The 14,092-nt window shown below is 41.4% G+C and overlaps 1 long non-coding RNA gene across 1 annotated transcript in view; it reads right to left on the bottom strand.

Moving 5' to 3' along the window:
* The window catches only part of LOC142829223 (uncharacterized), a 96,539-nt gene extending 88,685 nt beyond the window's left edge, over positions 1 to 7,854 (bottom strand). Inside the window, exon 1 of the long non-coding RNA XR_012903639.1 lies at positions 7,417 to 7,854. This is a non-coding gene — a long non-coding RNA (uncharacterized LOC142829223). The remainder of the gene's footprint in view (positions 1 to 7,416) is intronic.
* Between the last annotated feature and the right edge of the window lie 6,238 nt (positions 7,855 to 14,092).

Below are 14,092 nucleotides of genomic sequence, written 5' to 3'. Positions count from 1 at the left end.
TGGTGAGGAATTTTGTGATGGAATATTATTCATTGTTTGCAGGAAAGGGTCAGTTTTAAGTAATTTTTCAACTTGTAAAATTATGGAAAAGTTTTGAATGTATCCATGTTATTTTGACCTTCTCAATACAAAAGTCTAGTCTTCTGGTACAGAATAACTTTTCATCTCAGTTTGTAAGAGAAGTAAAGTAAAACAGTTTACAAATAAAAAAATCAAAACAAAACATTTGGAAATCATGAAAAGTTTCAGTTGATTTCAGCTGGATTTTTTTTCTCCAGGTTTTTGGCTTGAGAAATTTGAGATTTCTGTTTTCATCCTGAGTTAGATGAGGAACATCTTCAGATATTTCAAATTTTCAGAGGACACAAAACCCATTTCCTGCTTAGCTCCAATGGATAACAGTTATATTATCTACCTTGCATTACACAAGATAAATCTTAAGCATGATCTTTTAAAAAGACATCATTGCAAACCCCTCTAAACTGTATTTATAGCCAATGAGATAGAAATTAAATGTCAGTTTGTCTCGCATTTCCCCCTTTATCTTTGTGTCCTGTCTCTCCCTGATCATCATAACAGGGACTTTAGGATTCAATGCTCCAGGAATATTCCCCTTTCTCCCATTCAGTTGCCATACTCCTCCCTAATAGCCATGCAAGCAAATTAAAGACAGGTAAGGTAAAAATCTGTAATACAGACTCCTAAATTGCAGATTCTCTCTTTATTGGCTTTCACTGCTGGAAATACAAACTGGAGATACAAATGCAAATTCATCCCAGGTGTAACACGACTGATATCCATGAAATTATTACCAGTGTTTAATTTGGCCGATAATATTCCCTTTGGCACGCTGAACATTTTAGAGGTAGAGATACTGATTTTTAAAATGGGCGAAAGTTGTAAAAGATGGACAATATTTATTGTTTTCATTAGAATTAACTAACTTCACTATTAAAAAGAACCCGAAAATTAAATATAAAATATCCAGCTGTCAAAAATCATGCCTAAACATAATGGAAAAATATTTCGGGAAGATTTCAAGTCATACAGAAGTTAATCTAATCAATACACCAAACTGTATGCATCTCTTCTTCCCCATGGCTGCTTTGGCAGCTTAAAAAGTTCCATTTTTGCTTCAAACAGATTTTTGATGACTGTTCAAAAAAGCTGTTTGAAGAGAAAGTGAAGCCTTTAAATGTTCTGAAACAGACGCTTGGATCACTTCCTCTTATTGACAAGATCCAGGAAAGCAATGCTATGGCATGAGCGTGGACTGTCGAGATTTTTCGCAAAATGGATTGTATGGGGCTTGCATACCCACCCACCATATTTTTGAGAACACCAGGGGGTGCATCTAGACTGGCAAGATGCTTTTGCGCAAAAACTTGCCAGCTGTCTACACTGGCTGTTTGAATTTGCGCAAGAACACTGACTTTGTAATGTACAAAATCAGTGCTTCTTGCGCAAATACTTTCACGCTCCCGCTTGGGGAAAAAGCCCTCTTGCACAAGAATACTTGCTCAAGAGGGCCAGTGTAGACAGGGAAGAATTGTTTTATGAAAAAGAGCCCCAATGGCTAAAATGGCAATCGGGGCTTTCTTGCGCAAAATTGCATCTAGACTGGCCATGGATGCTTTTGCGCAAAAGCACTTTTTGAGCAAAAGCATTCTTGCCAATCTAGACACGCTTTTGCAGAAATACTTTTAATGGAAAAACTTTTCCGTTAAATGTATTTCCACAAAATCATGCCAATCTAGATGCTGCCCAGGAGTGTAAAATGATGAATGGGTTGATGTGTTGTAGCACTTACACCACATTATACCATTAACTCACATCATCCGCTGCCCTTCCTTCAGCAGGGGCCAGTAACAACCAAATAACACTAAGCCAGACAAATCCCATTTCTATAAACAGAGTTTTAAAATAATGAGTACTATGTATCAGAGGGGTAGTGTGTTAGTCCATGGAGTACTGTGATGAAGCAGTGTTATGCTCATTATGAACTACCACTTGCATATGAACAGTTTGATTCCTATTAACTCGTGCTACCTCCCAATGCGGCATTGGTGGCAGCCACCTAGCCACCCCCCAACGCGGCCAGGGCCTCAGCCCTGGCAGCAGCCCCCCAATGCAGCCTTGGCCGCCAGAGCAGCTGCACCTTAATGTGGTCACGGCTCCAGCCCTGGCCATGAGAGCAGTCACACCACTCACCTTCCAGGTCTAGCAGGAAGGTGAGTACTGCTGTGAACCTCTGAGAAGGTGGACAGGCTTAGAACTTTGTGTGCAGCTGCACAGGCACACCTCATGGAGAACCCTGATCACAATACCATCTACATTTCTTTAGTCCCTCTAAGGTGTTGCAGAACTATTTGCTGTTTAAGTTCTTTATAGGAGACTGATTTACTAATATGATAGAAAGTTCACTCACTATCACTGGAAAAATGGGAATCACTATTTAAAAATGGTGCATACTGCCCATTTGTTTCTCAGCTTGTGAGATAGTGGAGCAGAACGTTGCCATTTGTCCTAGAGAACAAATTTTCTTGTGCACATCAGACAAGTGAAAGTTTGGTGGGAAATTTAGTAGTTTGTTGGAAAGATAGGGGCTTATTTATTTATGATGCCTGTCTGAGATGATGTCCATTGACCTGTGTCTGAGTCTGAGCAATGCAGATGAGGCAGTGAAAGATGTTCAACAAAAGGAAATCATAACATCCCTTATGGGAAAAAAATTATAGAATTTTAACAAGGATGAAGCCATTAAGTTTCATTTATAGAGAAAGTTAATTCTTTAGAAATTCTTTATATTTCTATAATTTAATAGAAAAAGAAAACTTTTCTACAATACTTATTAACTTTGCTATGGTACTTAAAGGCAAATTATATTTTCCTGTAGAGGGATACCTTGGATAAAGTTCTCTCATACGGAATAACTCTCCAGTTTATTCATGATTGCATAACTGGAGTCTTATGAGTAACATGGTAGCAGATACAAGCACTTCTGCAATTGTGTGTGTGTGTGTGTGTGTGTATGGCCTGTGCCTAAATATCTGTTATGTATAGTGGTTTTTTAATCACCATTAATCTACTGCAAGGATTTATTCTATGTAGTTTATTAGCTGTGCATCGTTTGATGTCTTTAAAAGCGGGTCTATAAAACAATAGGCATGAATCCTGTTCATGAACACATGCCAGTCTTGTAAAGCGAGGGCATTGTCTTCCTGCACATATTGCCCATAATGTGTTACCATGGGAACATCTCAGCTGCAATCATGCATGCCTTTAACATTTCCATGGAAACTAGAATCAGGATGCCACCCCGTGGATCAGCTATGCAACTGCAAAAGTGGCAAAGGCTGCCATTATAAGCTTGAATGTGTTTATATATAAGCAGAGATGGCCCAATTCAATCAGCGTTTAGGAAAAGGTTTGGCAGAAGCTCCTCCTATCTCTTCTCAGTTTTAAAAGTCAAGCAATTTCCTGTAAGTAAATATAAAGTTACAGACACCAAGACAATTTGATGGTCACTTTGAATCTTTGTTTTACATGAACACAGCTGGCCACTGCATTTGGATTGAATGTTCTGTGAAAAGGGATGAGGGGAAAACTTTCCTCAAACAATTTCTATTGTTGTCACTTAGGACACCTGTAGTATTTGCAAGGCAACTTGTTAAAGGGATACAAAAATCCTTTATCATTAATTTCCCTACTGTTGTTTCTAACACTGATGATTATTAAAATAATTTGAATATACTTAAGAGCCAATTTTCTCTTTGTACTTCAATTATCTTGCTGTAAATGAAAATAGGGTATGGTAGGTGCAAGGTGAAGAACAGCATTTTTGGCTGGGAAAAAAAAAATCACTACAGCCACAGAGCAGGAGTAACTGCCATTCTAGACAGTTACTCCCTAGGGAGGAGTTGCAATTATGGGGTTGCTTGTATTTTTATATGTGCAGTGGTGATGGTCGGGCTCTCAGACTTTATCATGATTGACTATACCTAAGTTGCCATATGGATATTTCCTCTGCCATTTGTGACGGACCTGGTCCACCTCTCCCCAAACTCCTTGGCAATTGCTTAACCTGCTAACTAGAGCAATTGATTATATGGAAAAGTAGTACTGGTAAATAGAGTTACTGAGGTATTAGCCTCTTTCTGTACAGCTTAACAAGTTGGAACAAAGAAGGTGCAAACACCAGGCAGCCAGCCTGCTTCATTGGCATATCAGCCAGCATCGTGGTCACACCCCCAGGGCTAACTTGCCTAGGGTTAAATCAGTATTTCATAACATGTGGCTGAGAATGCTACCATAGCTAATAACTAGTCACTATGGGATAACTGGGTGCAACTTGGACTAGGCCCTTTAACGCCATTGAGCAGGCCATTTGATGTTGACTTCAGAGGTGTAGTATGATGAATGGAACTGGAGAAAGACACTCAGGTTTCCAGCGGAACCTAGTTTGGTGTGTTAGCAAGAGGAGCAGTAATATAAGTAGTGTCCATGCTGGTATCTGCAGTATTTTATCGGTTATAATCCATACCACACAGTGTCTCTTCCTCTGGTGGCTGGACCAAGCATAGAGGTTGAGCCTGCTATACCCTTGCCTTAGAGGTTGGTGAGCCTTCTTGCAGCTGACTCGGGCAATAGAAGCCTACACTTCAAGCTGTAGAAATTCTGGTTTTGATCCCCACCATTGCTGATCCATCCAGAGTATGGCTTTTTCATTATTTATGTTTGCTGTCTGGCCAGTAGGCAGTACCATAAAGTTCTGTTGTGTTAGGTACTGTACAGAGTAAAGCAATGTCCCTGCCCTGGTATGCTTACAACCCAAATACACTAAAGAAAAGGTAGAGATAATGAACGTAACATACAAGCAGAATACAGAGCCGCAGAATGCATGACTACCAATTAGCACCCTTAAATAAAGATCTTTCCTACAGCTCTGTCTGCCTTTCACAACATTTACTGCTAATAAAAATTTGGGTGCAAGCTAGGGCTCATCGATTTCCTAATTTATATTATGACTGAACTTAGATGTTGGCAGTATGCGGACTGAAATGCAATAATATTGCAGGGTTGAGCTCTATTGCATTCCCCTGGCTTCTGGCAAATCTCCTGAGATCTTTGAACATGTCTGAGATTCACCCTGACAAAACAGGAAAGAAAAGATTTAGAGCACCCTGACCCCTGGCTTTTCAGAAGTTTTCCTCTCTCTGTCTTGGCAAGTTTTAAATCTTCAAATATTTTCCTACAAATCATGTGTCTAATAGGCAGCAGCTGTCATCAGAATTGGCCCTGACTTCACTGGTTGTGCATTTTGCAGGATCTGTTTGCATTCTGCCTGTCCTCTCACTCTGGATGCCATTCATTCTGGAGAACGTTTAGTCAGTGGCTGTGCTGGACCAGGGATGCCAACTCAAATTCAAGGGGAACAGTGACATTTGGAGAAGGATGTCATTTATTTTAGACAGTGGGAAACATCCATCCGCCACTAGACCACCACAACATCAGGATGGCACTCATTAAATGGATGTTGTCTTTTCCTGCACTTTGGCATCTCCATTTCAGTCTCACACAATACAGATCAGCGCACTAAAATGTGTCAAATTACTATTATCAATCATAAGTCAATTCACATTGACCTCAATATGCAGAAATGCAATAAACCTCCTCTTTCACCCCTCACTGTCAAATTTCAGGGTCTCCCCCCCCATGTGCGCGCGCGCGCACACACACACACACACACACACACACACACACAAAAGCTGAAACAAAATACAGGACTATGTAGCACTTTAAAGACTAACAAGATGGTTTATTAGATGAGCTTTCGTGGGCCAGACCCACTTCCTCAGATCAAATAGTGGAAGAAAATAGTCACAACCATATATGGCTGTGCACTTGAAAGGGAATCCTCTGAACTGGCATTCATGCTAAAATTCGACACTCTCCGCAGAGGGGCTGAACAAAGACCCCCAACTACCTTACCCATTACAAAGATAGCTTCCCCAATTATCACCTCTAATACCATTAACTCACAGGCATCTCCCCTTCCCCACCTCTAATATAATTAACTCATAGGCATTTACCTTCCCCCCCCCCTCACCCCCCCCGCATCCCCTGGTTGTGACTATTTTCTTCCACTATTTGATCTGAGGAAGTGGGTCTGGCCCACGAAAGCTCATCATCAAATAAACCATCTTGTTAGTCTTTAAAGTGCTACATAGTCCTGTATTTTGTTTCAGCTACCCCAGACTAACACGGCTACATTTCTATCACAAAAAAGCTTGTTTTTAAGTAATGTAATGGCAACATACTGGCAAATGTATATAACTGAAAAGCCTCCGAGACTAAACACACAGATGTGGGGGCCTTGTCAGGAAGCTATGGATTTGTCACATTCTCTGAACCAAAGCCTTAATTTTAAAAACAGAGAGCTCTCTTCTCCCCATATACATCTTTTGGTCAGAAATGCCAGCCTACCTTTCAGCTTTTTCTAGATCAGAAGAATTCTGCTTTCCTATCTCCATGGTGGATAACTAATTAGAAAACATTAGCTCTTTGATTAGTTGTCAGGAAAGTGGCACTCTTTCCATTTTGCACCATTTCACCTATCCCTCCTCCCCCCGCAAAAAAAATTGTGTTCAGCCATGAAGCCCCCAAATACATTGTTTTTGAAATTTCCTTAAAATGTCTGATCCATAGATCAGCTGCTAGCTTCAATACTGTTAAACGTAAATAGTTTCATTGGCCAGACACTCTTGTCTCCCTTACTGTGATGGAGATGCAGTGACAAAGTCACAGAAACTTGGCACTTTTTGAAAACATACCAACACAAATGCAAATACACTCTCAAACATTTGCTCTGAGTGCAGATTTACTTGAAATTCTGGCCAAGTTGATTCAGTCAATTGCAATGAACCATATGAGCGCTAGATTATTTCATAGCATAACAAGACAAAAACATAATTGACTAGTACCTTCAGTAACTATGGCTCTTTTAACCTACATCCTAATTTTAGAAAGAAATTTTTGACTCAGATGTACGTTGTATTTTTTTGTCACATACTCACTAATATGACACTGACCCTTTGACACCCAGAGAAGTTTAGATTGTTATGCTGTTGATTCAAGCCAAGTTAAGAAATGAGTATTAGATTATTACATACAACCCCTCCCCCCCCACAATACAAGAAAATCAAGACAAAAGCCAGTCTACTGAAGCCAGGGATACTCTACATTATAATATCCAAAATATTTTATAATATTTTGGATATTACAATGTAGAGTATCCCTGGCTTCAGTAGACTGGCTTTTGTCTTGGTATTATGAAAAATATTTTGGATGTAATTTGTTGTGGCAGGGTCAATCCCACTCCTGGGCCCCTGATCTCTGGTCAGTCCACATACTCACAGTCTAAGTCCTGCAGCACAGGTCCTGCTTGTCCATGTCAGCATTTGGGCTTCTGTCCTTGGGCTAAAAAGGGTGTTGGGGCTGATGCTCCTGGTGAGCCTGGGCTAGGTAACCACTCCTCCCCAGCTGTTGGCTGGGCTCTTAGGCTGCTTGGGTAAGAATCCAAACACTCCCTGCTGGAGCTCCGCTCCTCCCCTGTTGAATCTGGCAATGCTGCTGTTCACTGTATCAGCTTCTCTTCTTGTCAGTTATAGCTCCTCTCTACTTAACTCCAAACTCCTCTTCCACCTGCCCACCCCACTGGGAAGGCTTTTTAAAAGACCCCATGTCTGCCTGAAGTCAGATCAGCTGGCCCTTAATTGATTTATAGCAACCCAGTCCCAGCTGTTTCCATTCTGCCCTTAATAGCCCCAGGTCAGCTGTTCCTGGCTACCCTGAAGTAACACTCTCCCCCTCCCCCGCCACGTGCGCGTACAATCTAGCCCTCTAACCTGCCCTGTCACATTGTTTATTGAGAATTAAGTAACTGATACTATTTCAATCATCCGTTTGTACTATTCAAGAAAAATTCCCCACTTAATAGAAAATAATTATGAAACACTGTAAACTATATGCTTATTTTTCTGTTAATGATCAAGAAAACATGCTGTTTAAAGTTGGTGAGTAATTCACTTTTCTCTGATATCCATGCCAGTTTGTCTATCTTCTTATTGCCCATTTTTAGAAATTTCATTCCTGAACCAGTAATTGCATTTTCTGTGTGGAGTTCAGCTACCCATACACATGTCTTGGGTCTCTGTGTGTCACCACTCCCGGATTTAAAATCAGCCTCAACAAACACAAGCAGAATTCATAAGAACATAAGAATGGCCATACTGGGTCAGACTGAAGGTCCATCCAGCCCAGTATCCTGTCTGCCGACAGTGGCCAATGCCAGATACCCTAGAGGGAGTGAACCAAACAGGTAATAATCAAGTGATCTCTCTCCTGCCATCCATCTCCACCCTCTGACAAACAGAGGTGAGGGACACCATTCCTTACCCATCTTGGCTAATAGCAATTAATGGACTTAACCTCCATGAATTTATCTAGTTCTCTTTTAAACCCTGTTATAGTCCTAGCCTCCACAACTTCCTCAGGCAAGGAGTTCCACAGGTTGAGCTGTGTGAAGAACTTAGTTTTATTTGTTTTATTTGTCCGTCACCTTGGATGATGACTTGTAGAAATTAGACAGTATTTGTCATTTTAAAGTTCCGCGTGCCTTTTTTTGGTAAGATAAAATGCAAACTCAGACCAGGAAAGTACATACTTATGTTATCAGACAAGTCAGTGTATGAATTTTAGCTTAGTTTAGAGGAATATGAGAGATGGAACCAAACCAGAAACTCAGGTTGAACATATGTTTATGGAAAATAGAGCCTGTCAAACTAACTTGATATATTTTTGATAGATTATAAATTTGATTGATAGTGTTGACTTTGAGAAAATATTTGATTTAATGCTACACCATATTTTGATTAAAAACTAGACAATGTAAAACCAACATGACACACATTAAATGGATTAAAACAGAGTAGCTAATAGATCTGAAAGTGTAATCGTAAACACATAATTACCGTTGACTGGGGCTGTTTCCAGTGGGGGCCAGCAGGGATCAGTTCTTGGCCCTACATTATTTAACGTCTTTATCAATGATGTGGAAGGAAACATAAAATCATCACTGATCCAACTAGCACATGGCACAATAGTTGGGGACTGATAAACAATGAAGAGGAAAGGTCACTGATGTAGAGCGACCTTAATGGCTTGGTAAACTTGGCAAGCAAAAAATACTCATTTTAATATAACTAACCATAAATGTATCCGTCCAGAAGCACACAGCAGAGGGTAGAGTCCCAGGTTGGAGGGCTCTGTCTTGGGAAGCAGTGTCTCTGAAAAGGGTTTGGTTATTGTGCAGATGGTTTTGAAGGTAGTGGGGCTAGGAGAAGTATGGATGACGCAGGCCAGGGCAGATGGGCAACTTGTTTTCTATGGTTCCTTTATCTCTGTGTATGTGGATGCTCCCAGCCCCTGCTAATTCTGAATCTCCTGTGACCCTGCTTCCATAATGAGCATTCAGGAGATGCATTCTCGCTGAGGCTGCCAGGAATATCCTCTTGTTCCTCTGCTGCTGTGCTACACCAGGCCCCAATGGTGATTCCTGAAGTTGCATCCTCAGGAGATGGGGTGCAATGGTTGGGGTAGGGAGCAGAGCAATGGCAGGAAGGGTAGGGCTTGGGGCTGGTAATGGACAGGCCCATCCTTCACCTGCAGATGAAATAAACATCCTCACCAAAGATCCCAGGCCAATATGTACAATCTTTCTGACTGAAGACGGCCTATGGGCTGGGAGTTGGATACCCCAGAAAGGGTTGTAGAGGTAATAGACGCAGCACTGCCCCTTTGCTTTCAGGGGATGTTTCCTAGCTTGCTTGTGCCTTACAACGTAAGGACAAAGGGGAAAATGAACTCCCGTTGAAGAAACTACTTTTGCCTTTGAATCTCTCCTCCAAGCCAGAGCAACCCAAGCACTGAGATAGATCAGGCCATTCAGAGACTAGGCTCTTCGCAGCTTGAGACTGTTCCACTGGATTGAAGAGGTGGCCTGGTTAACTCAGACATGATCAACAACTGTGTGGCTGGTGCTTAGTCTACACCACATATCCAGGCTATGCCATTTGGGACAGCCTGCACTGACCACATAGGTGTGGAGTGGAGAGTTAAATTAAGCTCTAAACTATTCATTTTCTATGCCATGGGCACTCTCTTCCTTTGGTGATATCCATATAGTTATTAAATTGCATTACTAGACTAAGCTTGGTCAGAGCCTGGTTACCCCAAATTCGATGTCTTGCAATAAAACTCACTCATCATTTACCTCAAATATTGTAGTCCAGAGCTGAGTTAGACCAGAATATAAAATTGCAATAGACAGTCACTTTCTTGCCTTCCTTCCATTAGGACTATTTGCAAAATGTCCATCAAATGCTATTGGTTTCAAAAAGAGACACAATGGCAGCTTTTTTGTAATGGGAGCTCCATTATTCTGTATTTGAAGGTGCCAGTTAAACACTACAGCATCTTTCAAATGGCTTGGTACTACGTGGCTTTCTTACTCTAGCTGCTTCAAAAATTGATTTCTTTTGACTAAATTGTTACATGAAAATCTAGTTCTTCTTCCTTTAGTTTTTATACGATGTACAAGAGAAACTGAGAACATATGCATTTGGCCTCCACTTAGAAAAATTGAGCAAGGCCTCAGTGCTACATTAAAGTAGATGCAAAACATTTCTATTATCTTTAAGATAATGAGTGAATGCATCCATTTTAATATACTGTCACATGAAAAATAGGGTAGCAAAATGCAGTAGGATTTTTACTAAGGAGGTTAATGGTGTCAATTTGACATGAGTCACTTAGAATAGTTTCAGCTGATGATTTCATTTTTTTCTAGTTAACTCTGAAACCTTTGAAAAGTATTTGAGCTGGACTAACTGGAAAATGCTAATGCTATTTGCCCATTTGCAACAGGGCAGGTAGTATCCCGGTATGCAACTGTAATGAGGTGGTGTTTCATCCCTCTGAGGCAGAGTGGGAAGAGCAACTCTCTCTTCCCAAGTGGGTGGAGTCAGGCTGTGCTCATCTCTCTCACTGGAGGTTGCAAGGCAGAGCAGGAAGTATAAAAGGTGGAGCCCCTGGCTCAGTTGGGACAGAGCTAGGGAAGAAGGCAAGTGAGTGTTGCCTACTGCAGACTGCTGGCATCTGCAGCAGATGGGCCAGTGACTGAGGCATCAGTCTGGAACTTGAGACAGCTAGTTTCAATTCCCTGCTCCACTGCAGACTTCTACTGTGGCCAAGTCACTTAGCTTCTCTGTGTAAAGGTCAAGATGAGAGATCATAGAATACTAGGACTGGAAGGTACCTTGAGAGATCATCAAGTCCAGTCCCCTGCCCTCATAGCAGGACCCAGTCCTGTCTAGACCATCCCTGAGACATTTATCTAACCTACTCTTAAATATCTCCAGAGATGGGGATTCCACAACCTCCCTGGGCAATTTATTCTAGTGTTCACCCTGACAGTTAGGAACTTTTTCCTAATGTCCAACCTAAACCTCCCTTGCTGAAATTTAAGCCCATGGCTTCTTGTCCTCTCTTCAGAGGACAGGAAGAGCAAGTTTTCTCCCTCCTCCTTGTGATGTCCTTTTAGATACCTGAAAACTGCTATCCTGTCCCCTCTCAATTTTCTCTTTTCCAAACTAAACAAGCCCAGTTCTTTCAGTCTTCCTTCATAGGTTATGTTCTCTAGACCTTTAATCATTCTTGTTGCTCTTCTCTGGACCGTCTCCAATTTCTCCATCTTTCTTGAAATGCGGTGCCCAGAACTGGATACAATACTCCAACTGAGGCCTAATCAGCTCAGAGTAGAACGGAAGAATGACTTCTCGTGTCTTGCTCACAACACACCTGTTAATGCATCCCAGAATCATGTTTGCTTTTTTTGCAACAGCGTCACACCGTTGACTCGTATTTAGCTTGTGGTCCACTATAACCCCTAGATCCCTTTCTGCCGTACTACTTCCTAGACAGTCGCTTCCCATTCTGTATGTGTGAAACTGATTGTTTCTTCCTAAGTGGAGCACTTTGCATTTGTCCATATTAAATTTCATCCTGTTTACCTCAGACCATTTCTCCAATTTGTCCAGATCATTTTGAATTATGACCCTGTCCTCCAAAGCAGTTGCAACCCCTCCCAGCTTGGTATCATCTGCAAACTTAATAAGCATACTCTCTATGCCGATATCTAAATTGTTGATGAAGATATTGAACAGAATCGGTCCCAAAACCCTGTGGAACACCGCTTAGTATACCTTTCCAGCAGGATTGTGAACCGTTAACTACCCTCTGGGAACGGTGATAAAGATGATAGACAAGTGATGGTGATTTTAGCAAAAGTTGAATTGAAGCTGTAGGGATGCTTGAACAGTTTGTATAGTGGGGGTGCTGAGAGGAACCACTGGATCAAACTGTAAACCCTGCATATAATGGAAACCACTTCAGGACAGAGTGCAACTGCTCCACCAGCATCCCTAGCTTCAGCACCTATTTGAAGCTCTCATGTTCTATGTGCTAGATCCAAATATGCAGACAGGTATTGTGGGACAGTGGGAAAATGCCTCCCCACCAACTAAATGGGTGGGAAATTTGAGGTGGCCAGTGAGTAGCAATTGGGACAGCAGTAGAATGGAAGAAGAACCCATGTGAGGGGGCACAGAGCTGGCTTTCCCATATGGAGTCTCTCACCATTGGCTGACTTGGGGAGAGAGGAAGCTGATTTGTCCCTTCCCCTCCCCTTTCATTAATATAAACCCTAATCTGCCCCCTATGGTGCTTCTCTTTGCTCCGTTCCATAGTGCCACCCGCCTCCTCTTGTACTCTTAGCCCTAACTCTGTGTTTTGTGAATGCTGCGGGTCCAACTGATTGCTAGCTTGAAGGTGAGGAAAGGTTGTTTTTTTTTTTGCCTCCCCTATGACCAAATTGGTCGAGTTCTGAAGAATTTCCCCCCTTCCCACAGCACCGTGAAGGCACAGATACATAAATAGGAATGGGATTTAATAATTAGTTCTAGTACTTAGTAAGGATGTTTATTTAATCACAACTTGCAGCCAGTTTCCAGTGCAGTTAAAAGGAACAGTTCCCAGAAATAAATGACCTGGGATTTCACTGATGAGCCTTGCATTCATGAAAGAAATGATGAAAGCCACAAGGTCCCCTGAGATTCCCCCTTTTATTACAGTCTTCTGGGCCCTCGTTCTTGTGAGTCCTAGGGGATAGGCTGAAGAACATTTAACCCAAGTTATGTGATAGAATCACCATCATTGGAACTACTTAAAATACCTGGTAGGTGAGAGTCTGAGTGACAGGGCAGGTAGTAAGCACCCTTCCCCCGTGTGAAGTGTAATAGTTACAGTCTGCTGATGAAAATCCATCTCTGTGTTGTCCTCATTCATTGCCACATACACATCAGTTCAGAATCAAGGAAGAATCCAGTATCAAGAAAGCTGTTGGGAGACCTGAGAACAGGATGGTGGGACATGTTTGACAAGTAACTTTTGTCATGAGTGATAGAGATGCAACTGTATTAGTCTGGTCTAGCTGAAACAAAAGACAGGACTATGTAGTACTTTAAAGACTAACAAGATGGTTTATTAGGTGATGAGCTTTCGTGGGCCAGACCCACTTCCTCAGATCAATATATGGAAGAAAATTGGCACAACCATATATACCAAAGTGATACAATTAAAAAAAAAAGTGAACACATATAAAATTGACAAATCAGATTTAAGAACAGAGGAGAGGTGAGGGGGAAGGTTAGTGTCTGTGAGGTAATGACAATAGGTGTGATAATTGGGGAAGCTATCTTTGTAATGGGTGAGAGTGGTTATTAACTGTCAGTAGAGACATTTATTTGGATATTGTCAGTTTAAATGTGGTGGTTAAAGGAAATGGTAGGGATAAAATGTCTAAGGATACTTCTACAATGCAGCGCTATTTCAGGATACTTCCAGTGTCCCAAAATAGCTATTCTGTGTCCTGACAGTGCACCCATTATTTTGAAATATTTTTTGAAATAACAGG

This window comes from Pelodiscus sinensis, chromosome 4, assembly GCF_049634645.1.
Source record: "Pelodiscus sinensis isolate JC-2024 chromosome 4, ASM4963464v1, whole genome shotgun sequence".
NCBI lineage: Eukaryota > Metazoa > Chordata > Testudines > Trionychidae > Pelodiscus > Pelodiscus sinensis.
Note: the sequence above shows the minus strand (reverse complement) of the source record. Positions and strands in the feature narration are given on the sequence as shown.